Consider the following 25,543-nt stretch of genomic DNA (forward strand, 5'->3'; position numbering starts at 1 on the left):
ATTCATATACTAAAAGGAGAGGGTGGGGTAATCTGAAAGAGTAGCGCTGAAATAAATACATTACCATATGCAAAGTTAGACAGTGGAAATGTGCTGTATGCAGGGAGCTCAAATCTGGTGCTCTGTGACAATCTAGAGGGGTAGGATGGGGTGGGAGATGGGAAGGAGGTTTAAGAGGGAGGGGACACATGGATACTCATGGCTGATTCATGTTGATACATGGCATAAACCAATACAATAATGTAGAGTAATTATCTTCCAATTAAAAATAAATTTAAAAATAAAAGATAATAAATTTCTGTTAGAGCACAACTTTTTCTGCCCTTTTTCCATACCACATCTCATTCCTTCACCCTATTACTCTCACCCTATGCTGTGAATTGCAGTCAGTGTCTGAGTTTCCTGTTCTTATCTTCTCATTTTACTTTTTTAAGGAACTGTTAGACAAAGTCAGGAAGATATGGCTCATACTCCAGCAGACAGAACATTGCAGATTGGATTAGGCTTGTGTTAATGTGGAAGCAATGGAGAAAAGTAAATAGATTTGAAAGAGATTTAAGATTTAACTTTGGCATATTTTTTTTGTATATAAGATCTGACAGTTTTTCAATCCTCAATTATTCTCCAGCTATTGTCTAATTTCTCTGCTGTGCTTCAGCTACAATCTTGTTTAGAGAGATAGTTATGATGAATTTCCATTTTCTCATCTCCTTCTTACTTTACAGTGCATTTTATCTCTTACTAATATCACCAATGACCACATTGTAAAATTCAATGAATAATAAGTTTGAAACTTTTGGTTACACCATCATTCTTGAAACATCTATGATAAGTAAGAATACCAATTCAAGTATCTATATGTGTGATTATGTAACTTTATTTATGGCAACTTTATCTTGACTTCTGGACGTCATTTTAGCATACCAGTCACAAATGTAACCACTGCTATCCCCTCTGAGGAAGTTCTCCAGTCCCTTGAATTGTGAAATGGTTTTGCAATCTTATGCCAATGGCAGGGCATGTGGGCCATGGAAGATTTGGTGCTCTAACTATTCCTTAATAACAATACATATTGATTGTTTCTATGATGGCTTTAGTCCATGTCCATAGGCCTCTTCCAAATTTGGCATCTCTAATTTTGTAGGGCTGTGTCTAAGTTCTCACATGGCTTGTTCCATCATGTACCAGGGATCTTATTACCTCCCCTCTGATAACTGCCATAAAGTAAACTTTCAACTCTCTGCATCAATTAGTTCTATTCTCCTCTTTATTCCAAGCTCAAGAGGGTAAAACCGCGAAGATAATGGAAAATATTCGTCCTTGTATATTTTCCCAAGGAATTTAATCTATGCTCCTCCATTTTGTTTGTTTGTTCGTTTTGCATGTGTGTGTGTGTGCTCAGTGTTGCCCAACTTTTGTGAACCAGGAGACTGTAGCCTACCAGGCTCCTCTGAACATGGAATTCTTCAGGTTAGAATACTGGGGTGGTTGCCATTTCTTCATCCAGGGGATCTTCCCAACCCAGGAATGGAACCTATGTCTCCTGCATCTTCCGCATTGGCAGGAGGGTTCTTTTACCACTAGCCACCTGGGAGTCCTAATCCATGCCCCCAAATCCCCAACTTTGACCTTTGCTGGTACCTGCCCCCATCTTCACCCCCATTCCTCACCCTGAAAAATGTGTTTTGTCATTTAAGGACAAAAGACAGAATAATTTGCTGTTTATATTTCTGATTTCCACCTATCTCATGCATCCCTGTGCCTATGAACACAACATTTAATGTGTGTTGAACGAAGGAAAGAGAAGAAGGAAGGTCAAGAGATACAGGAAAATTTAAAGTGATTATTATCCTACCACATTTTTCTCCTAGTTATTCTGTGCTCCCAGGAAGGTTTATATTTTTTATGTGACTGTTTCCTTCAGGTGCACAGAATCATTTTGACCATACTTCTCAGGTTAGAGCAAACTTCTATCAGCATAACATATTCTATCCTTTATTTTCTTTTATCCCTCCCTCAACTATAAATACACATTATTATATACTCAATGTATGCCTTCCAAATTTTCTTTCAATACACACACCTGGACATGTTACAAATATATGTATATAAGAAAAAAATACATGATACTTAAATGACCTTTAAAATAGAGCAATAATGTACTTTCCCAGCACAAAGTCTTTGAAGGTTCATATTACAGTTCATTATCTCCACCCTTTACTTAATTTTTACTAATATTATGGACATAAGGTCTTTTGATTGGCAGAATTATAAGGATGCTCTCCCCCCACCAAGTTTTCCATATTATTCAATAAAACACTAATCTAGGTACTGCTGTGAAGTGACTTTGCAGATGAAATTAAGGTTGCTCAACAACTGACCGTAAAGCTGAGATGTTATCCTGGATAAGGATTAACAGGGCCAATGTAATCAGGTGTACCCTTAAAACGAGAAGAGGAAGGCAAAAGTTTGAGACAGAAAAGTAGAAGGCAAAGGAAAGATGAAAAAGAAGGAAAATTAGACAGATTCAAACACAAGAAAGCATTCACCTGTCATTGCTGACTTTGAAGATGGAAGAAGGGAATTGGGAAACAAGGAATATCTGTAGCCCCTTGAAGCAGAAAATACCCCCTATTTGCCAGCCAGCAAGGAAAGGGTAACTGTAGTTCCACATTCACAAGTAACTGATCCCAACCAATAATCTTAATAAGTTTGGAGGCAAATTCTTACCATAGATTCTCAGTAAAATCCCACCCTATCAACACCTTGGTTTTGGCTTTGTGAAACTCAGACCAGAGAAGCCAGTTGAGCCAACTCCAAGATTTGATTTACATACCTGTGAGATAATACATATTGGTTGCTTTAATCTATGAATTCTGAATCTTTGTTTTATCAAATATTTCGTTTATTCCTTTATAATTTGTGCTTTTTGATTCTTTAAAAAATTCATCAGTCTAATGACATGGAAAATTGTTCTTATATGGGTGTTATAGTTTTACTTTTCATATATAAGCCTTTAATCCACTGAAGTTTATTGATTATTGTATGAAGCTGTAGTCTGATTTTTACCCTAAACATGACCTAATTCCCTCAAACATACTTATAATTTCTCTAATGCTTTACAGTGACTCTGCAGTGGTGCTTCTCAAACTTTAGGAGGTATCAGAAGAACCATGAAGAGTGCTTCTGTATTAACTAGGGTTCAATCAGAAGAAAAGGCATTTGCCACAGGAATTTGACTTTATGTAGTTGTGGAAGTGGGTTAAGCAGTTGGTAAGACTTTTCTCTGGGTCTGATGCTGAAGCTTGAAGTCTACAGAACAGACAATCAGAAATAAAGCTGCACATAAAGCAGGAGTAAATAAGAACAAACTGGATACTCCAAGCACAAGTTGGACATCACAAGGAAGGGTTGGAATCCATGATCAGTTCTCGTTGCCTTTCACCATGATGGAGTGCATACTACACATACCCACATTCCTTGCCTAGAAGTTGGAGAAGAAGAAGGATGATACAGGGAAGGGAGAGCAGTGCTAGCCCAGTTACTGCATCAGGCCAATGAGATGAGTTAGCAGATCAGCTATAGTTTGTGTGAGTTACAAAACACCACTGCTTCAATTCCACCGTCTAAAATCTTATATAATAATCCTGATTGGGTCCTCCCTACTTACAAACATACAGAAAAGAGTGCTCTGGGAAATTACTTCAACCTAGTCAAGCTTATTACAAAGATACCACAGCTTATTGAATGCAGATTCCTGGAATGCAACCCTAAAGTTTCTGATTCCCCAGGTCTGAAGTGAGACTCAAGTCCACTTGCTACTTGCTACTATTGCTACTATTAAGAAACACATGTATAATTAATATATGTGTACAACTACTGTAACAAGCCCCAGTTTTGCTAACATTTTCATTAATATGACTTTGTATTGTTTGTTTAGTCAATAAGTCATGTCCAATTCTTTTTATTCTTTTGTAAAACTACCTTAGATATCCATAGACTGCATACATTCACCTGTATTTTATAATCATTTGTCAATTTTTGCTATTTTTAATTAGAATATGTTGATATTAAAAACATATCTCCCTTTCAAGGTCTTCTATTAACTAGTTTAATAGAATAATTTTTAATAATGATAGGGTGTTGTTATGTAATTTTTATACAGTCATTTCTACTGAGAGTGTTATATTTTCTAATATATTATTGCTAGTAATGGATGATGCTTTTTCATGTTAGTTTTATATTAGTCAAATTGGTCATTTTATAGTTCTAGTAGTTTTAAGTCTTATTGATTTCAGCTTTCCTGCTAATAGAGCTACAGTTTCAGATTGTGATTTTAATTTGCATTTCCTGAACAACTATATTCATTTTCAGACGTTTTTTTCATACATATAGATATCTCCTTTAAGGCTATATCCTATCCTTTTAGGTCTTTTGACCATTTTCTGTTTCCTTGTCTGCTTTTCTTCCTTATTGTATTTTAGGAGTTTTTGTTTGTTTGTTTGTTTGTTTGTTTGTTTTTAATACACTTCTTTTCTGCATGCAATTAACTTCTCTTTATGGCTTGCATTTTTTCACTTTTTTAAAAAGAATCTTGTGATGTTTAGTTCTTACTGCCAAAATAATCAAATGCCTTTATTTTTCTTTTCCTTTTATTAATATCATATTTGTATCCTAATTAATAAATCTTTACTTATTCTCTGTTCAAAAAGATGATCAATGGCTTCCTTTAAAGCAGTTTTTAGGGGTTTGTTTTTAAATGAGTTAGAATTCAGGTTTGTAGATAATTCAGGCATTATGTTTCATTAGGACCAAAACTGTGTTGAATTGACATGATTTTCTCATGTTATATACTATCTTTGTATGTCTCTGACAAATATGACTTCATGTGATATGTTGCCACTTTTGACATGCAGGTGAACTCAACATATTTTATTAAGGATTTTAGCATTTATGTCCATATTTAAAATTATATGGGCATTAAGTGAAATTACAACTTGATTTTTACTATATTATACTTTCAGGTCTTGTTAAGAAAATTATACCTATTTCAAATAATTTCTTCAGCACTTTTCTAATTAATTTTTAGGAAGTGTAGAATAGAGTAATCTATTCTTAAATGTTTGATAGAACCAGATTGCAAAACTTCCTGGACCTGGGATAATTATGAACAGCTTAAAAAATTGTCATTATAATTATTTTTTTTCTATTTATAATTTTAATTTCATCTTGGACCAATACTGTAACATTATATTTTCTCACTTTATCAGAATTATTTAGGTTTTTAAATATAGTAGCATAATTATTTTTAAAGTAACTTTAATGCTTTATTTTCCTCTCTTTTCTATATTTTGTTTATTGCATTATTTTGCTCAATTTTTTTTCTTGTTTGTTTTCCTAAAAGTTGGTTTACCTTAGCTTCTCAGCAATTAGTCATACTAGCATTTTTTTTCCTTATTTTCTCTACTTCATAGATTCCAGATGTTACATTATTACATTCGTTTTTTTGTTGGGGGTTCCAGGGTTACTTTCTTTGGTTCTTTGTCAGTCCAGTAGGGCATTGAATTTTACAAATACTTTTTTCTGCATCCACTGATATGATCCTAAGACTTTGTTCAGTTAATGTGTTGAATTATATTGGTTGATTTTTAAATGTTAAACCAACATGATGTTTTATTTGCTTCAAAAATCTCTAACAGAAACAAAAAAGTTATATAAAAACAAAGCATACTTTTGTTCAAAGGACTAGATGAAATAAGACTGTCAATATGTTGATAATTTAGAGAGTGGGATTCATGACAGTATGATATTCTTTTTTTTGTTGTTGTTATAACTGAAAACCAATCAAGTTGGATAATATTGTCTGCTTAAAATGTCAGTCATGCTCTTTCACAATAAACCTGTTTCATCTTCACTGAACTATCAATCAGATCATGGTGTCAGGGATTTAAATTACACTTCTGTTCCTTCTTGACAGCAGCAGCAAATAAGCACAGGTCCTTTTGTGATATCATACACCAGATTAGCAGGCAACACCTCAGTGGCCAGTAGGTTAAACTGGTAAGCTTATGTTATGAATAGTACCTTGATTTATTAACAGTGGAACAAACATATTTTGGATTTAGGTAACTTTAATGCAAATCAGACATACTTTATCAACCTTTCAATTCTTTTTTACTGTTTTTCACTGGCTTTCAATTAATACTTAATTTATTTCTCAAGAAAGTCAAAGATGCTATCACTTTCCATTTTCTTGAGAATCTGATCAATGCATTTCTCTTTTTAGTCAATATTTTGGAAACCTTTAATCAATTCAATCAAGTCTTAGCATCCTGTGCTATTTCAAGCTTGAGTAATCTATTACTACAGGCATCAACTCATTGAAATGGGCTGACACGACTATTTAAAATTCTCCCTCCTGTCTTTCCATCTTTCTATATATTTTGGCAGAAAATAAATTGATATTTTTTCATATAAATGCAAGTGTTATACAAATGCAATGTAACATATATCTAAAGACTACATATTATGAAAACAGCATAACTTACAAACTTTGTTAATGGTCTTAATGTCATATATTTAAGAACTATGTTCATACTTGTGCAACTAAGAATTCTGATAAGATGATCTAATGTCAACTTCAAGTTCACATCTTACAGAATATAATAATGAGAAAATTTACCAACTTTGAATAAGAAATATTTTTCACAGATATTTATCATAATAAACTCTATACATTATTTCAAATAACTGATATATTTGATTAAATTTCTATTAATTAAAATATTAAACTATATTCTGACAAGTCAATTTAAAATAAAATTGGTTAAGATCACCTTTTTTATCAGTAAAATAAATAGTGATACTTTCTTTGAAGGTGGTTTTGCAATTGCATTGGGGCAGTCAACATAGCATATGGCTCATAGAACACCTGCCAGCAAGAATATATTTATAGAAACAGTAAACTAATTAATACCTTAAAGAGCCCCATGACTTTTGACACATTATGTTTCTGTCAAATTAGACTTGTATCACCTTTCTTGGAAGAACATTTCTTCACCAGCATATAATAAATTATTTAATCTGGAAAGATCATTATGCTTCTTTAAAAGTACAAATTTATACTCTGGGAAATAACAAGTCACTATAGTGAAATGATCCGCCCTCCACCATTTGATTATACACAGTATATCCTAGATGTTGAATATAAACTGAGAGAATATGAATTCAAATGTCTACATCCCTCTCTGGGTTGTCTTTTATTGCCAATATATCCCTCTATGGGCTTCTATTGTGGCTCAGCTGGAAAAGAATCTACCTGCAGTGTGGGAGACCTGCATTCGATCCCAACGGTGGGAAGATCTCCTGGAAAAGGGAAAGGCTACACACTCCAGTATTCTAGCCTGGAGAATTCTATGGACTGTATAGTCCACGGGTTGGAAAGAGTTGGTCACAACTGAGCGACTAAGCACACATATCCCTCTAGTTCTGATTCTTAATATATAAGTTTTATACTATAAATGTATGTGTGAATTGAACAGGAGACGTGTTCAACTTTAAAATCATTGACTGAAAAAATAAAATAAAATCGTTGACTGGATCTTTCATTTTTCCAGATTTCTCCATCTGTTTGCATAACATACCCTCAGTCTCTACTTCATTCAAATACCCTGAAGCAATATTTTCACTTAATTTGTATCTCTCCTAAAGTTACATGTATCCCTACCACTACTGGTGATGTTTGTTTGATAAATCAGACATCTAGTTAGTCTTCTTCCCAGTTTTCTATAGACTGCACTATCTTTTTCCCATTTAAAGTAATTACTTTCTTTGGCTTTTGAGCAAAGACATTTTGAGGGAAAAAAAAAAAACTTGGATGATAACTGGACTACTTTTTTCAAGTTTCAAAATCCACTGCTACTTCTGGATTTGCACATAATTTCATTTATTTTTATAGCCAAAATCATTTACAAAGCTATCAATATTTTATGAAAAGAAGTCCTACCACTTATTAAGTTCAGTAATATTCAAGGATGATGAGCAGATGCTGCTTCCACATTATTTAATATTATATTAAATAACTGCAGTCTCATATCATCATCATGTATATTCTCAAAACAGTTGTAAAAATTAGGAAGTAACAAAGCAAGTGTGATATTTTAATCAGGGTATTATGAATAATAAGTGCCATGACAATATACACTTATATTCATGACAGCAATTCATTAAATTTTGTACAGCAAGAACACTACCCTATCACATCTCAGATAGCTGCGGTGAATGGAACAAGGTGAAAGAGTTTGTTTCAGCATAAATAGTATACAGGTGAATTAATCACTTGTTCCCTATAAACCAGCATTCAGAAAAATTTAAATATGGTATTATAATAATTTAAAATACAGCTAATTCAAAGAAAATGATTAAGTACATTAACTATTTTTCAATAAATTCATATTCAGTGTTTTAGGGCAATTTTTCTTAACTCAATTGTGTTCAAAGATATTATACCTTGAGTTAAAAGTCTGTCAATCACTCATAATTATAAATCAAGTAGAGTGTAAACTACACTGATAGCCTCAAAATATGTTCAGTATATGTTATTAAGAAAGACCTCAAAAATAGATTAAAAAAAAAGAAAATCTCTCCTGTGAACCAGAGGTAACTTTTATCTCTCTTATTGTATTTACTGGGTCTTGCTAAACCAAGATATATGCGGTACAAATTAGTAATTTAGTAAGAAACAAATCTTTGTTCTTTGTGAATTCAAATAATCTGAAATAATTATTCATTTTCTTTGAATTTTCTTTAGGGACTAGGTATTTTGGAAATTTTTTACCTCTGAGAAAAAATATTGCATAATCAAGTTTAGAAAAATGTCATACTCAATATTTCTTGGAGAGATGAAATGTCTGTAGATAAAGTTTCAGCTGTGAACTAGTCAATTAATATTATTTGCATTCTGTCTCTTTATGCATTAGATAGAACTGTGCTCCAGCAGAATAATACCCCCACCCTCCAAAATTCCCATGTCCTCGTTCCTAAAACCTGTGAATCTGTTACCTTATATGGCAAAAGGGGCTCTTCAGGTATGATTACTGTTAACCACCTAAGTGTAAAATTATCCTAGACTATTCTGTTGGGACTAATCTAATCACATGAGTCCTTAAAAGTAGAAACTCTTTCCCAGTTATGGTCAGAAAAGGAGATTAAGTATGAAAGAGGGTCATAGAGAATGTGTGTTGCCTTTAGAAGCTGGGAAAGGCAAGGAAATGAGTTCACTCATGGAGCCTCCCGAACAAAGGCAGCCCTGTCAACACTAATTTTAGCCCATTGAAAACCATTTTGGACTTTCAACAATCAGAACTGCAAGAAAAAAATAGTGCTGTTTTAAGCCACTAAGTATATGGTAATTTGTAACAGCTGCAACAGGAAACTAATAAAAACATATATAAAGAGCTTACAAAGGAGATTCTTTTTAATCCATTAACCGCTTTGGAGACTGGCTTCTTTCACTTAACATGGTGCTTTGGAGATTTATCCATGTTGCTGTGGGTATCAGTAGTTCAATCCACTTACTACAAGTAAAATTCCATTTAGTGTCTGTAGCATTCAGCAGTCTTTTTTTTTTTTTTTTAATTTTGGCAGTTATGAAAGAAGTTAGTATTAAAATTTGCGTGCAATTTCCAGGGACCATTTTCTAAATAGGCTGCTCCATTGTGCATTCCCAAAAGCAAAATATGATAACTATTTTTCTGCATCCTATCAACATGTTATTGTCAGAATTTTTGTCTTATTTTTATTTTAGCCATTCTAAAAAGTATAGGCATGCCTCGGATATATTCTGGGTTCAGTTTCAGACCACTATAAAAAATCAAGTCACAGGAATTTTCTGGTTTCTCAATGTTTATGAAAGTCATGTTTATAGTATACCGTAGTCTATTAAATGTGTAATAACATTATGACACAACTTGGTGACTTAACAACAAGCCTTCAATGAAGCGTAGTAACAACATTTAAGATCACTGATAAAAGATCACCATAACAAATATAATATTAATAAAAGCCTCTGAAAAACTGTAAGAATTACCAAAATGTGACAGAGGCACAAAATGAGCAAATGCTGTTTGAAAAATGATGCTGATACTCTTGTTTGACGTAGGGCTGCCACAAACATTAAATTTGTAAAAAATACAATATCTGTGAAGTACAATAAGGTGAAGCACAATAAAAACATAGTATGTCTATATATATAGGCATTCCCGGTGGCACAGCGGTAAAAGAATCCTCCTGCCAACGCAAGAGATGCAGGTTTGATCCCTGGGTCGGGAAGATCCCCTGGAGAAAAAAGATGACAACCCACTCCAATACTCTCGCCTGGGAAATCCCACAGACAGAGGAGACTGGCAGGCAGGAATTCATGGGGTCTCAAAGAGTCAGACACTATTTAGTTACTAAACCACCACCACCATGTCTATATATATTGATATTTCATTTTTACTTTAATGTGAATTTATTTTATTACAAGTGATGCTGAACAAATTTTCAAGTGCTTGATTACTATCTATACATCTTTGAAGAGTTTTTTCAAATAATGTACCTTTTAAAAATTTATTATATGTGGTCTGTGATAGGAATATTTTGAAAGCTCTTATGTATTCTAGATATAATCCTTTTATTAGATACATTTTATAATGTTTTCTTTCAGTATATATCTTGTGTTTATATTACCTGAGTGTCTTTAAAGATGCAAACGTTTTTAATTTTGTTAAATTCTAATGTATCATATTTTATGATTTTTTTTCTTATCTAAGAAATTCTTGACTAATTCATGGTCACAAAAAAGTCCTCTTATATTTGCTTCTAATATTATTATAATTTCATAAATTTTTTTAGGTTTTAAATTTAGCTATACAATCCACTTTGAATTAATAAGTAATTATATATGTTCCAATGTATATTCAATATGTATGAGTTAAGGATGAATATTTTTAAATATTGATATCTATTTTTTCTAGCACCATTTGTAAAAAGATTATTTTATCATCAAATTACTGTTCCACCATGATCCAAAATAAATTTACTATGTTAAGATCAATTTCTACATTTTCAAATCTTTTTTTAAACTATTACAGTACTGCACTGTCTTGATTACTGTAACTTTTAAAAAGATATTGAAATGAAGTATTTTGAGTTATCCAGATACACTACTCTTCAAAATGATGACATTACTCTTCAAAATGATGTTGGTCATTCAGCTCATGATTTTTTATATTAAAATTTTAGAATCACCTTATCAATTTCTTAAAAATAAAAAAAAGGTTCTGCTAGAACTGTGATTACTACTACACTGTTTCTATAGCTCAACATCAGAGAAATAATATCTTTACAATGTTGAGTTTTCCTATATACAAGCAAGGTGTATCTATCCATTTATTAAGGCCTTATTTTACTTATTCAATATTTTTTTATATTTTCCATCATACACATCTTCTTAGATTTATACTCAACTATTTTATACTTTTGATTGATACTGTAAAATATACTTATTAAAATGTCAGCTAGGAATTGTTAACTGCTAGTAAATAGACATTTTCTTGTATTTATTTTGTGTCGTATGATCTTGATAAATACATTTATTTTCTTCTTGCTTTTCATAGATTCTTTGCTATGTTCTATGTAGATAATAATGCATCTATGAACAGAGACCATTTTGCTTGTTGCACTCCAGTCTGTATGTCTTTTTTTTTAATTTGTTTTTTTAAATTTTTTATTTTTCTGCATTATGCCTTGGCTAAAATATTTAAGGACAATATTGAATAGGGAGACAAATATCCTTAACTTTTAATCTTTAGGGGAAAGCATTCAGTCTATCATCAATTATGATATTAATTGTTGGGATTTTGTAAATGTTCTTTATCAATTTCATTCTCTTCCTACTTTGCTGAGAATTTTTTTTCCCAAATACCTTTTAGCATCTGTTGAACTAATTACACGTGATTTTTCTTAGTCTGTTGATATGATAAATCATCAGTTGTTCCTTGAAATGCTATATCAAGAGTGCATTCCCAGAGAAATCCCAACTAGCTTAAAATATATGTTTGTTTGTTTTTATAGTGCTGAATTCATGTTGTAATATTTTGTTGAGAAGTTTTTCTTCTACTATCATGTGCAACATTGCCCTTGAAACACATCTGCTCAGTTTTGGTTTCACAAAATGATGCAGGGCTCATAAAATGGGATGAAAATATTTCCTTGTCTTCCATTTTCCTGGAATATTGTGTGAAAGTTCATTTGACCATAAAATTATTAGCATAATCCATCAGCAAAACCGTTTAGAACTTTTTTTCCTGTTGGAGATTTTTGAGGATGAATTCAATTTTTAATAAATATAAAACTTCAAATTATCTATGAAATTAGATAGTTCTTTGATATTTTTGTGTGTGTTTTTATAAAGAATTTGACAGTTTTATCTATGAGATAATATTTTTAGGAGAAAACACAGGTTAAAGTCTACATGACATTTGATTTGGCAATGATTTCTTGGATATGGCACCAAAGGCACAAACAACAAAAGAAAAAGCGGACTGAGGTCCGTAACATGGTGGAGTGAAAAGCTACATTTGTCTCTTCTTTTCAGTCTAAAGGGCTTTTCTGGTGACTCAGATGGTAAGTACCCACCTGCAGTGCAGGAAATCTGGGTTAGATCCCTGGATTGGGAAGATCCCCTGGAGAAGGGAATGGCCTCTCATGCCAGTATTCTTGTCTGGAGAATTCCATGGACAGAAGAGCTTGATGGTCTACATTCCATGGGTTGCAAAGAGTCAGACACAACTGAGTGACTAACACACTTTATTTCAGTTTAAAATCATTAAAACCTCCACAATGTATCAAAGGTTCTTCTGCCCATTACACTGGGATTCCAGAGAATTCCATAGATGGGCTTCCCTGGTGGCTCAGATGGTAAAGAATCTGCCTGCAATTCAATAGATCCGGGTTTGATCTCTGGGTCAGGAAGATCCCCTGGAGGAGGGCATGGCAACACACTCCAGTATTCTTGCCTGGGGAATCCCATGGACAGAGGAGCCTGGAGGGCTGCAGTCCGTGGGGTCACAAAGAGTCAGACACGACTGAGCGACAGAGCATGCACTTACGTTCACATACATCGAAAAAAAGTGAGTGGACTAGAACACCTAGAGGAGGTGGAACTGGGGGACGAGAGGAGGTATTTGTGATCTCGACTCCCTCCAGGTGTGAAGTGGAGCCCAAAGCCACAGAGAAACCAGCAGTAGCAAAGAAAGCAATGCACACATATCCAGCCTCACGGTCATAGAGGCACCACTTAAATGGGCAACAGTGGTGGTAGGGTCTAGGACCCCATCCCTATAGCACATGTCTCTGGGTTCCACCTGCAGCGTTAGAGCCCATGAACCTTACAAAACCAGATATGGCAGAGGTACCTATGATTCACAGCTCCCCACTCCACAATTATTCACCCCTCCTCCTTTAGTGAGGCCTGAAACTCAGAGGATTCCAGACAGACGGGAAGAGCTCATAATCCCAGTGCAACAGGTGACAATTCCAGTGATACTGGCAGAAGCAAAGCACCAAGAACCCCAGGGCCACAAGAGGTGATAATGAGGGCATAGGGCCACAACTCTGACAGATAATAGTGAAGGGCAGAAAGTGCATCAATTCAGTTCAGTTCAGTGGTTCAGTCGTGTCCGACTCTGCGACCCTATGAAACGCAGCACTCCAGGCCTCCCTGTCCATCACAAACTCCCGGAGTTCACTCAAACTCACCTCCATCGAGTCGGTGATGACATCCAAGTATCTTATACTCTGTTGTCCCCTTTTCCTTCTACCCCTAATTACTCCCAGCATCAGAGTCTCTTCCAATGAGTCAACTCTTTACATGAGCTGGCCAAAGTACTGGAGTTTCAGCTTTAGCATCATTCCTTCCAAAGAACAACCAGGGCTGAACTCCTTCAGAATGGACTGGTTGGATCTCCTTGCAGTCCAAGGGACTCTCAAGAGTCTTCTCCAACACCACAGTTCAAAAGCATCAATTTTTCGGCGCTCAGTTTTGTTCAGAGTCCAACTCTCACATCCATACATGACCACTGGAAAAACCATAGTCTTGACTTGACGGACCTTTGTTGGCAAAGTAATGTCTCTGCTTTTGAATATGCTAACTAGGTTGGTCATAACTTTCCTTCCAAGGAGTAAGCGTCTTTTAATTTCATGGCTGCAGTCACCATCTGCAGTGATTTTGGAGCCCCCTAAAATAAAGTCTGACGCTGTTTCCACTGTTTCCCCATCTATTTCCCATGAAGTGATGGGACCAGATGCCATGATCTTCGTTTTCTGAATGTCAAGCTTTAAGCCAACTTTTTCACTCTCCTCTTTCACATTCATCAAGAGGCTTTCTAGTTCCTCTTCACTTTCTGCCATAAGGATGGTGTCATCTCTGCATCTGAGGTGATTGATAATTCTCCCAGCAATCTTGATTCCAGCTTGTGCTTCTTCCAGCCCAGCATTTTTCATGATGTACTCTGTAACTCTAGATGTTAAATAAGCAGGGTGACAGTATGCAGCCTTGAAGTACTCCTTTTCCTATTTGGAAACAGTCTGTTGTGCCATGCCCAGTTCTAACTGTTGCTTCCTGTCCTGCATATAGGTTTCTCAAGAGGCAGGTCAGGTGGTCTGATATTCCCATCTCTTTCAGAATTTTGTGTATTCTGATCCATACAGCCAAAGGCTTTGGCATAGTCAATAAAGCAGAAATAGATATTTTTCTGGAACTCTCTTGCTTTTTTGATGATTCAGGAGATGTTGGCAATTTGATCTCTGGTTCCTCTGCCTTTTCTAAAATCAGCTTGAACATCTAGAAGGTCACGGTTCACATATTGCTGAAGCCTGGCTTGGAGACTTTTGAGCATTACTTTACTAGCATGTGAAATGAGTGCAATTGTGTGGTACTTTGAGCATTCTTTGGCATTGCCTTTCTTTGGGATTGGAATGAAAACTGACCTTTTCCAGTCCTGTGGCCCCTGCTGAGTTTTCCAAATTTGCTGGCATATTGAGTGCAGCACTTTCACAGCATCATCTTTCAGGATATGAAATAGTTCAACTGTAATTCCATCACCTCCACTAGCTTTGTTTGTATCAATGCTTTCTAAGGCCCACTTGACTTCACATTCCAGATGTCTCACTCTAGATGAGTGATCACATCATCATGATTATCTTGGTCGTGAGGATCTGTTTTGGTACAGTTCTTCTGTGTATTCTTGCCACCTCTTCTTAATATCTTCTGCTTGTTAGGTCCATACCATTTCTGTCCTTTATCGAGCCAATCTTTGGATGCCATGTTCCCTTGGTATCTCTAATTTTCTTGAAGAAATCTCTAGTCTTTCCCATTCTGTTGTTTTCCTCTATTTCTTTGCACTGATCACTGAAGAAGGCTTTCTTATCTCTTCTTGCTATTCTTTGGAACTCTGCACTCAGATGACTATATCTTTCCTTTTCTCCTTTGCTTTTCACTTCCCTTCTTTTCACAGGTATTTGTAAGGCCTCCGCAGACAGCCATTTTGCTTTTTTGCATTTCTTTTCCATGGGGATGATCTTCATCCCTGTCTCGTGTACAATGTCACCAACCTCCATCCATAGTTCATCAGGCTCAGTTCCACTACATAATCATAAGAGACTTGATTTAGGTCATACCTGAATGGTCTAGTGGTTTTCCCTACTTCTTCAAATAAGTCTGAATTTGGCAATAAGGAGTTCATGATCTGAGCCACAGTCAGCTCCTGGTCTTGTTTTTGCTGACTGTATGGAGCATCTCCATCTTTGGCTGCAGAGAATATAATCTTTCTGATATTGGTGTTGACCATCTGGCAATGTCCATGTGTAGAGTCTTCTCTTGTGTTGTTGGAAGAGGGTGTTTGCTATGACCAGTGTGTTCTCTTGACAAAACTCTATTAATCTTTGCCCTGCTTCATTCCATATTCCAAGGCCAAATTTGCCTGTTACTACAGGTGTTTCTTGACTTCCTACTTTTGCATTCCAGTCCCCTATAATGAAAAGGACATCTTTTTTGGGTGTTAGTTCTAAAAGTTCTTGTAGCTCTTCATAGAACTGTTTAACTTCAGCTTCTTCACCGTTACTGGTTGAGGCATAGACTTGGATTACTGTAATATTGAATGGTTTGCCTTGGAAACAAACATACGTACTTGGAAACGAACATAGTTGGAAACAAACATCCTAATGAGAAAGTGCGTACTCCCAAACATAACCAGGGGCAGTTTAGGTAGTAGAAACCCAAAACCTGTGTTACATTGCCACCTACTGGTAAACAAAGAAAGGCCTCTAATTCTGTAGAATCTTTAGTAGAAATCAGTTGTTTTCTACTTCAAATGCACTAGCAGAGGAGCAAGTCATCTAGAACCTCATCTAGAAACTCATCTAACACTATACCACCAAAATAAAATGAGAATTTTTTAGAACCAAGTAAAGTTATAGAATACTGTGATCTGAATGAGAATTCAGCTTTTGTGAAAAAACTAAACAAACTACAAGAAAAATCAGACAGGTCATTATTTTTATTCCTGAGCTCATTTAACTAACTGAAGAAACACTTTACCAAATTTTTGAAACTGAAAAAGAACCAAATAGAAATCTTGAAGCAAAGAACTCAATAAACAAGATAAAAAATGCATCAGAAAGCACAGGAAATAGAACAGACCATATAGAAGAGAAAATTAGCAAGCTGGAAGACAGAAGTCTAGAAATGTTAGTAGTAGAAAAGAGAAATATTTTAAAAATGAGGAAATTCTACGAAAATAATCCCACTCTTTTACAAAGGGTGACATTAAGCTAAAGGGTATGTAGAAAGAGAAGACAGGGAGAAGGAACAGAGAGCTTATTTAAAGAAATAATAGTTGAGAACTTCCCAAACTGGGGTAGGAACTGGATATACAATTCAGTGAAGCAAAGATAACCCCTAATCGACTTAATATAAAAAGACATTCTACAAAAAATGTATTAAAATTGTCAAAAGTCAATGACAAAGAAAACATTTCAAGGGCAGCCAAGGAAAATGGTTGGTAGATTGATAACTTACAAAGGAACCCCCATTAGGTTATCAGTAGATTCTTCAGCAGAAACCTCATAGGTCAGGAAGAAGTGAGTGGTATTCTCAAAATATTTAAAGATAAAAACTGTCAACTGAGGATATTCTATATAGCAGAGTTTCGATCCAGAAATGAAGGAGGAATAAAGACTTTACAATTAAAATCAAACCTGAGGGCCCCATCAATACTAGAATCACCTTACAAGGAATACTGAAGCATTCTACCAGAAACAAACAAAATAGCCAAAGTAAACAAAACTTTGAGTAAGGTAACAGACAGAATCAGAAAATTCCAACTTTTTATCAGGATAGATTTTTAAACACTTTATTATACTATAAAGGTTAAAAGAGGGGAGTAAGAAGAATAATGAATAGGTACTTTAATTTGATAACAAACTCACAACATGAAAATGAATAATTTGAGACAACAACACAAAAAGGGAAGAGGAAAAGCATGAAACTTATAAAGGAAATGAAAATAAAATGATAGTAGCAGATAAAAGACTATTTTGTCCATGAAACTTTCTTTATAAACCACTTTTTCACCACAAAACATAAATCTAGAGCAGAGACATGACGTATAAAAAAAAGAGAAAACTGAGAAAAATTTATAGAAAACCACCAAATCAAAATGGCAGACAGACATACATGGAAAAAGAAATATAGATATCTAGAGCAACCAGGAAATAAAAGAAAAAATGGCAGTACTAAATCCTCATGTGTCATGAATTATTCTAAATGTAAATGAATTGAATTCACCAATAGAAAGAAACAGAATGACTGAGTGGATTGAAGGGGAAAAAAAAGAAAAACCCAACAATATACTGCCTTCTGAACACTCATTTCATTTCTAAAGACAAACGCAGACTAATGATGAAGGAATAGAAAATAAAAGTGTAAGCAAATTCAGCCAAAAGAAAGTGAGCATACCCATATTCATATCAGACAAAATAGACATCAAGGCCAAAGGAAAAAAAAAAAAAAAGGTAACAAAAGACAAAATGGACAGTATATAATGTAAAGGAAAAGTTCATCAAGAAGACAATAGCTATTATTATATATGCAGCTAAGACAGGAACAACAAAATAACAATATATAAAATAATTGTTAGCAGCAGAATACACATTCTTCTCAAGTGCATGTGAAACTTTCTCAAGGATAGACCATATGATGGGACACAGAACAAGTCTCAATACAATTAAGAAATTGAAATCAGAACAAGCTTCTTTTCTGATCACAATGGTTAGAACCTAAAAATAAATTACAAGAAGTGGGAAAATCACACATGTGTAAAGCCTGAACAACGTGCTGCTGAAGAGTTATGATGTCAAAGAAATCAAAGGAGAAATCACAAATTACCTGAAGACAAATGAAAATCAAAATATGATATACTAAAATATATGGAATTAAGCAAAAGCAGCACTAAGAGGAAAGTTTATAGCAACATAAGGCTATCTCAAGAAATATGAAAATTAACAATGTAACTTAACACCTAAATGAACTAGAGAAAGAAGAACAAATGAAGCCCAAAGTAAGTAGAAGAATGGAAATAATAAAAATCAGAGTGGAACAAGTGAAATAAAGACTAAAATACACTAGAAGGAAAAAAAAAAGACAGTGAAACTAAGAGCTGGTTCTTTGCAAAGATAAGCAAATGTGACAAACCTTTACTTACTAAAGTAAGAAACAGAAGATCATGATAAATAAAATTAGAAACATGGGAAGATAAATAAAAATGAATACCACTGAAATGCAAAGGTTTATAAGAGAATATTATGAAGAGTTTTATGCTACCAAATTGGGCAACCTAGAAGAAATGAAAACATTCTTAGAATTATACAACCTTCCAAGACTACATGAAGAAACAGAAAATCTAAGTAAGCCAGTCACTAGTACAAGATTCAAACAGTGATCAAAAAGTAACCTGAAAACAAAAGTCCAGGACTATATGGCTTCACAGGTGAATTCTCTCAAACATTCAATAGCAATTTAATATCTATCCTTCTCACACACTTACAAAACCTGGAGGAAGTGGAGGGAATGCTTCCTAACTCATACTATGAGCCCAACATCACCATGACAACAAAACCAGACAAAGACATCATAGATAAATATTATAGGATAATATTTTTGATGAATATAGATGTAACAATCTTCAACAAAATATGAGCAAACCAAATACAGCAATATATTAAAAGAATCATACATACACCATGATCTCATAGGATTTATCCCAGGGATGCAAGGTGTTTCAGCAACAACAGAACAATCAACATGATACACCACATTAACAAACTGAAGAATAAAAACCATATGATAATCTCAATAGGTGCAGAAAAAAGACTTTGACAAGATCCAATAGCCATTTATGATAAAAACTCTCAATAAAGGAGGTGCAGAGGAACATACTTCAATATAATGAAGGATATAAGTGACAACTCCACTGATCACATTATACTCAATGGTGAAATACTAGAAGCTATCCCTCTAAAGGAACAAGTTAAAAACAAGCAAACACTCTTGCCATTTGTATTCAACATAGTATTAGAAGTACAAGACAGGACAATTAGTCAAGAAAAAGAAATAAAAGGCATCCGAATTGGAAAGGAAGAAGTAAAACTGTTACTATTAATGGATGACATGATTATATACATAAAAAAACCTAAAGACTCAAAAATCAAAAAACTATTAGAAATAATAAACAAATATAGAAAAACTTGCAGGGTATAATATCATCATGCAAAAATGTGTTATATGTCTCTACCTTAACAGTGACCTAGCACGAAGAGAAATTAAGAAGACCATTTACAACTGCAACAAAAATAATAAAAGACTTGGAATATATTTAACCCCAAAGGTGAAAGACCTGTACAGAGGAAATTATATGTTGTTGGAAGAAACTGAAGACACAAATAAATGCAAAAGGTAGTCCATGCTCATGCATTAGAATAATTGACATTGTTAAAATGTTCTCATTACCTAAAGCAATCTACAGATTAAATGGCAAACCCTATAAAAATCCCAAGGACATTCTTTCACAGAAACAAAACAAAAAATTCGTAAATATGTATGGAGTTATAAAAGACCATGTATAGCCAGAGCAATCCTGAGAAAATGTTGGATATATCACACTTCCTGATTTCAAACTAGATTTCAAAGTCATAACACTGATCAAAACAGCATCGTTTGGACAGAAAACATGAAATATAAATCAATGAAACAGAACTGAGATCTCAGAAATAAAGCCATTCATATATGTGTGCGTGCGTGGGTGCTCAGTCACTCAGTCTGTCCAATTCTTTGTGATCCCATGGACTGCAGGCCACCAGGCCCATCTGTCCAGAGAATTTCCCAAGCAAGAATACTGGAGTGGGCTGCCATTTCCTACTCCAGAGGATCTTGAGTTAATCCCAGAAGCAAACACGCATCTCTTGCATCTCCTGCATTGGCAGTCAGATTCTTTGCCACTGTTCCACCTGGGTAAGCCCTCATACATACATGGACAATTAATTTATGACAAAAAAGTAAAGAACAGAAAACAGAAAGACAGTCCTCTTCAATAAATAGTGTTGAGAAAACTAAACAGCCTCATGCAAAAATTTTTTAAAAAGATAACTAAATCATTATCTCACACAAAACATAAAAGTCAACTCAAAACAGATTAAAGATTTGAATGAAAGACCTGAAACCATAAAACTCCTAGAATAAAACATAGGCAGTAGGCTCTTTGACATCTTAGCAATGTCTTTCTAGATATCCTCAGGCAAGGGAAGCGAGGAAAAATAAATGGAACCACATCCAACTAAAAAGGCACTGAACACAAAGGAACCATCAACAAAATAAACAGACAACTGGGAACCTACTGAATTGAGAAGATATTTGCAAGTGCTGTATTTCATAAGAGGTCAATATCCAAAATGTATTATATAAAGAATGCATGCACTCAAAAATAACAAAAAAGCAAACAATTCAATTAAAAGTGGGCAAAAATGTGTCTTATGATGCATGATAAGGGAATTAGTTCCACTCTGAGGATCAGTCCAAAGGCAGGAGACGTTCAATGTCCCAATGTAAGATGGCCAGACAGAGAAGAGGTAAAGTCCTTGAATAATGTTGACTCTTTTCTTTGATATCCTATAACCTAAAAAGCTATAATGTAAAATTAACAATATTTAAATACTATGATATAAAGTGAGAGGTAACATAATATCCACTCCAAAGGATGCCTCTTTGACATAAGGATTATTTTGAGTTGATTATTTTTGAGAGGCTGCAGACACAGGAGAATCTCTGAAAGCAGAGTGTATGTTGTCCTATTGTGAGAGAAATTTATAAGGGAAATTTCCCTTTATGAGTGTCTACCTCTCTGTACTAGGAAGAGAAAGATGAATCAAATCACAAGAATCTCTAGCCAATGGAGAAGACACAAACAAATCTGCATAACCGCCTTCAGTTCAGTTCAGTCACTCAATCTTGTCCGACTCTTTGTGACCCCATGAATTGCAGCACGGGAGACTTCCCTCAGGAGACCCCCCCGAGTTCACCCAAACTCATGTGCATTGAGTCAGTGATGCCATCCAGCCATCTCATCCTCTGTCATCCCCTTCTCCTCCTGCCCTCAATCCCTCCCAGCATCAGGGTCTTTTCCAATTAGTCAACTCTTCTCTTGAAGTGGCCAAAGTATTGGAGTTTCAGCCTCAGCATCGTCCTTCCAATGAACACCCAGGACTGGTCTCCTTTAGGATGGACTTGTTAGATATCTTTGCAGTCCAACGGGCTCTCAAGAGTCTTCTCCAACACCACAGTTCAAAAGCATCAATTCTTTGGTGCTCAGCTTTCTTCACAGTCCAACTCTCACATCCATACATGACCACTGGAAAAACCATAGCCTTGCCCTTGTTTATTGTGTTTTTTACTAATAAACTTTTCACAACTGTTCCACCACTCCCAACATCTTTCATTTTAGCTGAAGATGATATTAAAAGTAGTGGCTTGGGCCATTTCAGAAAATTTTCCTTGGTTTCTCCTATGAATAAATGAGGTATGCATGTTATAAAATATCTTTTCATGTATGTTATTGTTTTTTATTTTTCTTTTTGTTTTTTACTACAGCAGGGTTCTTAGCCACAAGAACCTAGAAAGGTAGAAGGAAAATTATTTTTCCTCTCCTACGAAAGTCAACACATCTTACGATATGTAATAAGGAAATAAGAGAGGAAGAAACACAGGTATTTTTGTAATGTGCGCACACATACTCATGGCAAAATAAAGAGAAAATATTCATAATAATTACAGTTTTCCTTTCTGTAACTGATCATATGATGTTATACCTGGTATTCATAAATATATTCTTCCACTATCCATTCTGGTTTTCCCAAGCTTTCAGCAAGTAACTCAAGTGGTCATGGGCCTTTCCTTGGAAGAGAGACCAGGGACTTCATTCCTGAAGGTATAGCCCGGCCCAGATCATGTTGTTATTGTTTTCTCTTGACCTTAATCATAGGGCATGGTAAAATTAAGAGACACATTAAAAGATCTCCTGCATTCTAGACATTTTTTTCCTTACCATTACTGTGGAATAACAGTCAAATTTCCTTTTGGTGGTCAGCAATAATCAATCTAGCCAGCACAATAACTTTCTATGTCTGTTTATTCAGAGGTATGAGGTGTCCAAAGTAGCCAGTGGTAGTCCTAACTTCCAATTCAACATACTGATTATTGTGTCTTTTGGTGGAAAGTACTCCTTCCTCCAGAACTGAGATCTCTTGGTCAGCAAAGCATAAAACCAGGGAACAGGAAACAAACATTGTGCGGTGGATCACTAGGGGTAAGAGTGAATAGAGACACTCCCATTTTCAAGCTTTTATTCCTAGGTCTCTAAGCCCCCATCTATGCAAGAAACAACATCATACACTGGACACTAATTCAGAACACATATAGCCCTCTGCAGAGAACCTTTTCCAGGCCTGCAAGGTATAGCCACCTGGCTGATGCTATATCTCATTCTTGAAAAGGCTTTGGATCCTTCTATCAAACAGCTGACTCAGGAAGGTATGGAACATGATTAAGACTAGTGAATTTCACAAGCAGAGGCTCACAGCCAAAATTATGTAACTGTGAAATGAGTTCCTTGATAAGAAGCAACATTGTACATAATGACACCCCAGTGGATAAAGCATTTTGTAAGCCTGTGGATGATAATTTTGGCAGACACACTGTATACAAGAAGGAAAATCCATATTAGAGGGTCCATACTCCATTTAACACCAGGAAAAGGTCAGTTTTCATTCCAATCCAAAGAAAGGCAATGCCAAAGAATGTTCAAACTATCGCACAGTTGGGCTCATTTCACACTCTAGCAAAGAAATGCTCAAAATTCACCAAGCTAGGCTTTAACAGTATGTGAACTGAGACATTCCAGATGTTCAAGCTGGATTTAGAAAAGGCAGAGGAACCAGAGATCAAATTTCCAGCATCCATTGGATCATAAAAAAAGCAAGAGAATTCCAGAAAAACTCTACATGTGCTTGATTGACTATGCTAAAGCCTTTGACTGTGTGGATCACAACAAACTGTGGAAAATTCATAAAGAGACAGGAATACCAGACCACTTTACCTGCCTCCTGAGAAACCTGCATGTAAGTCAAGAAGCAACAGTTAGAAATGGACATGGAACAACAAACTGGTTCCAAATTGGGAAAGGAGTATGTCAAGGCTGTATATAGTCACTCTGCTTATTTAACTTACACACAGAGTTCAGTTCAGTTCAGTTGCTCAGTCGTGTCCCACTCTTTGCGACCCCATGAATCGCAGCACGCCAGCCCTGTCCATCACCAACCCCCAGAGTTCACTCAGACTCATGTCCATCGAGTCAGTGATGCCATCCAGCCATCTCATCCTCTGTCATCCCCTTCTCCTCCTATTCCCAATCCCTCCCAGCATCAGTCTTTTCTGATGAGTCAATTCTTTGCATGAGGTGGCCAAAGTACTGGAGTTTCAGCTTTAGCATCATTCCTTCCAAAGAAATCCCAGGGCTGATCTCCTTCAGAATGGACTGGTTGGATCTCCTTGCAGTCCAAGGGACTCTCAAGAGTCTTCTCCAACACCACAGTTCAAAAGCATCAATTCTTCAGCACTCAGCCTTCTTCACAGTCCAGCTCTCACATCCATACATGCATGACCACAGGAAAAACCGTAGCCTTGACTAGACGGACCTTAGTCAGCAAGGTAATGTCTCTGCTTTTCAATACACTATCTCGGTTGGTCATAACTTTTCTTCCAAGCAGTAAGCATCTTTTAATTTCATGGCTTCAGTATACACAGAGTACATCATGTGAAATAGAGGGCTGGATGAAGCACAGGCTAGAATCAAGATTGCCTAGAGAAATATCAATAACTTCAATATGCAGATGACACCACCTCTATGACAGAAAGTGAAGAGGAACTGAAGAGCCTCTTGATGAAAGTGAAAGAGGAGAGCTGGCTCAAGACTCAACATTCAAAAATTAAGATCGTGGTATCCAGTCCCATCATTTCATGGCAAACAGGTGGGGAGACAATGGCAACAGTGACATACTTTATTTTCTTGGGCTCCAACATCACTGCAGATGGTGACTGCAGCCATGAAATTAAAAGATGCTTGATCCACAGAATTAAAAGAAAAGTTATTACCAACCTAGACAGCATATTAAAAAGCAGAGATATTACCTTGCCAACTAAGGTCCATACCGTAAAACCTATGATTTTTCCAGCAGTCATGTATGGATTTGAGAGTTTGACCATAAAGAAGGCTGAGAGTTGAAGACTTGATGCTTTTTAACTGTGGTGTTCAAGAAGACTCTTGAGAGTCCCTTGGACTGCAAGGAAATGAAACAAGTCAATCCTTAAAGAAATTATCCTGAATATTCATTCATTGGAAGGACTGATGCTGAAGCTTCAATACTTTGGCCACCTGATGTGAAGAGCCAACTCTTTAGAAAATACCTTGATGCTGGGAAAGATTGAAAGCAGGAAGATAAAGAATGACAGAGGACGAGATGGTTGGATAGCATCACCAAGTCAATGGACATAAGCTTGAGCAAGCTCCAGGAGATGGTAAAGGGCAGGGAAGCCTGGCCTGCTGCAGTCCACGGGGTCACAGAGTCAGACAGGACTGAGCAACTGAACGGCAATGACTACATTTTAGAGAATGACATCCCATCCTTTCTGGGTACCATCTCAAGGCTTTTGCTTTATAAGCTTCTATAAGCCATCCCCTTTTCTATCAGGCCAGCGGCATTTTATTTTGGTATTTGATAGGATCAGTGGCTACAATACCACAGTCATGTGACTACTACTGCAAGTCCTTTGCTATAAAATAGAATCTTAAGTTGATGAAATGTTATGGTGAGTCCTATATTGGTGGATCAAACACTT

This window comes from Capra hircus, chromosome 1 (genome assembly GCF_001704415.2).
Source record: "Capra hircus breed San Clemente chromosome 1, ASM170441v1, whole genome shotgun sequence".
Lineage (NCBI taxonomy): Eukaryota > Metazoa > Chordata > Mammalia > Artiodactyla > Bovidae > Capra > Capra hircus.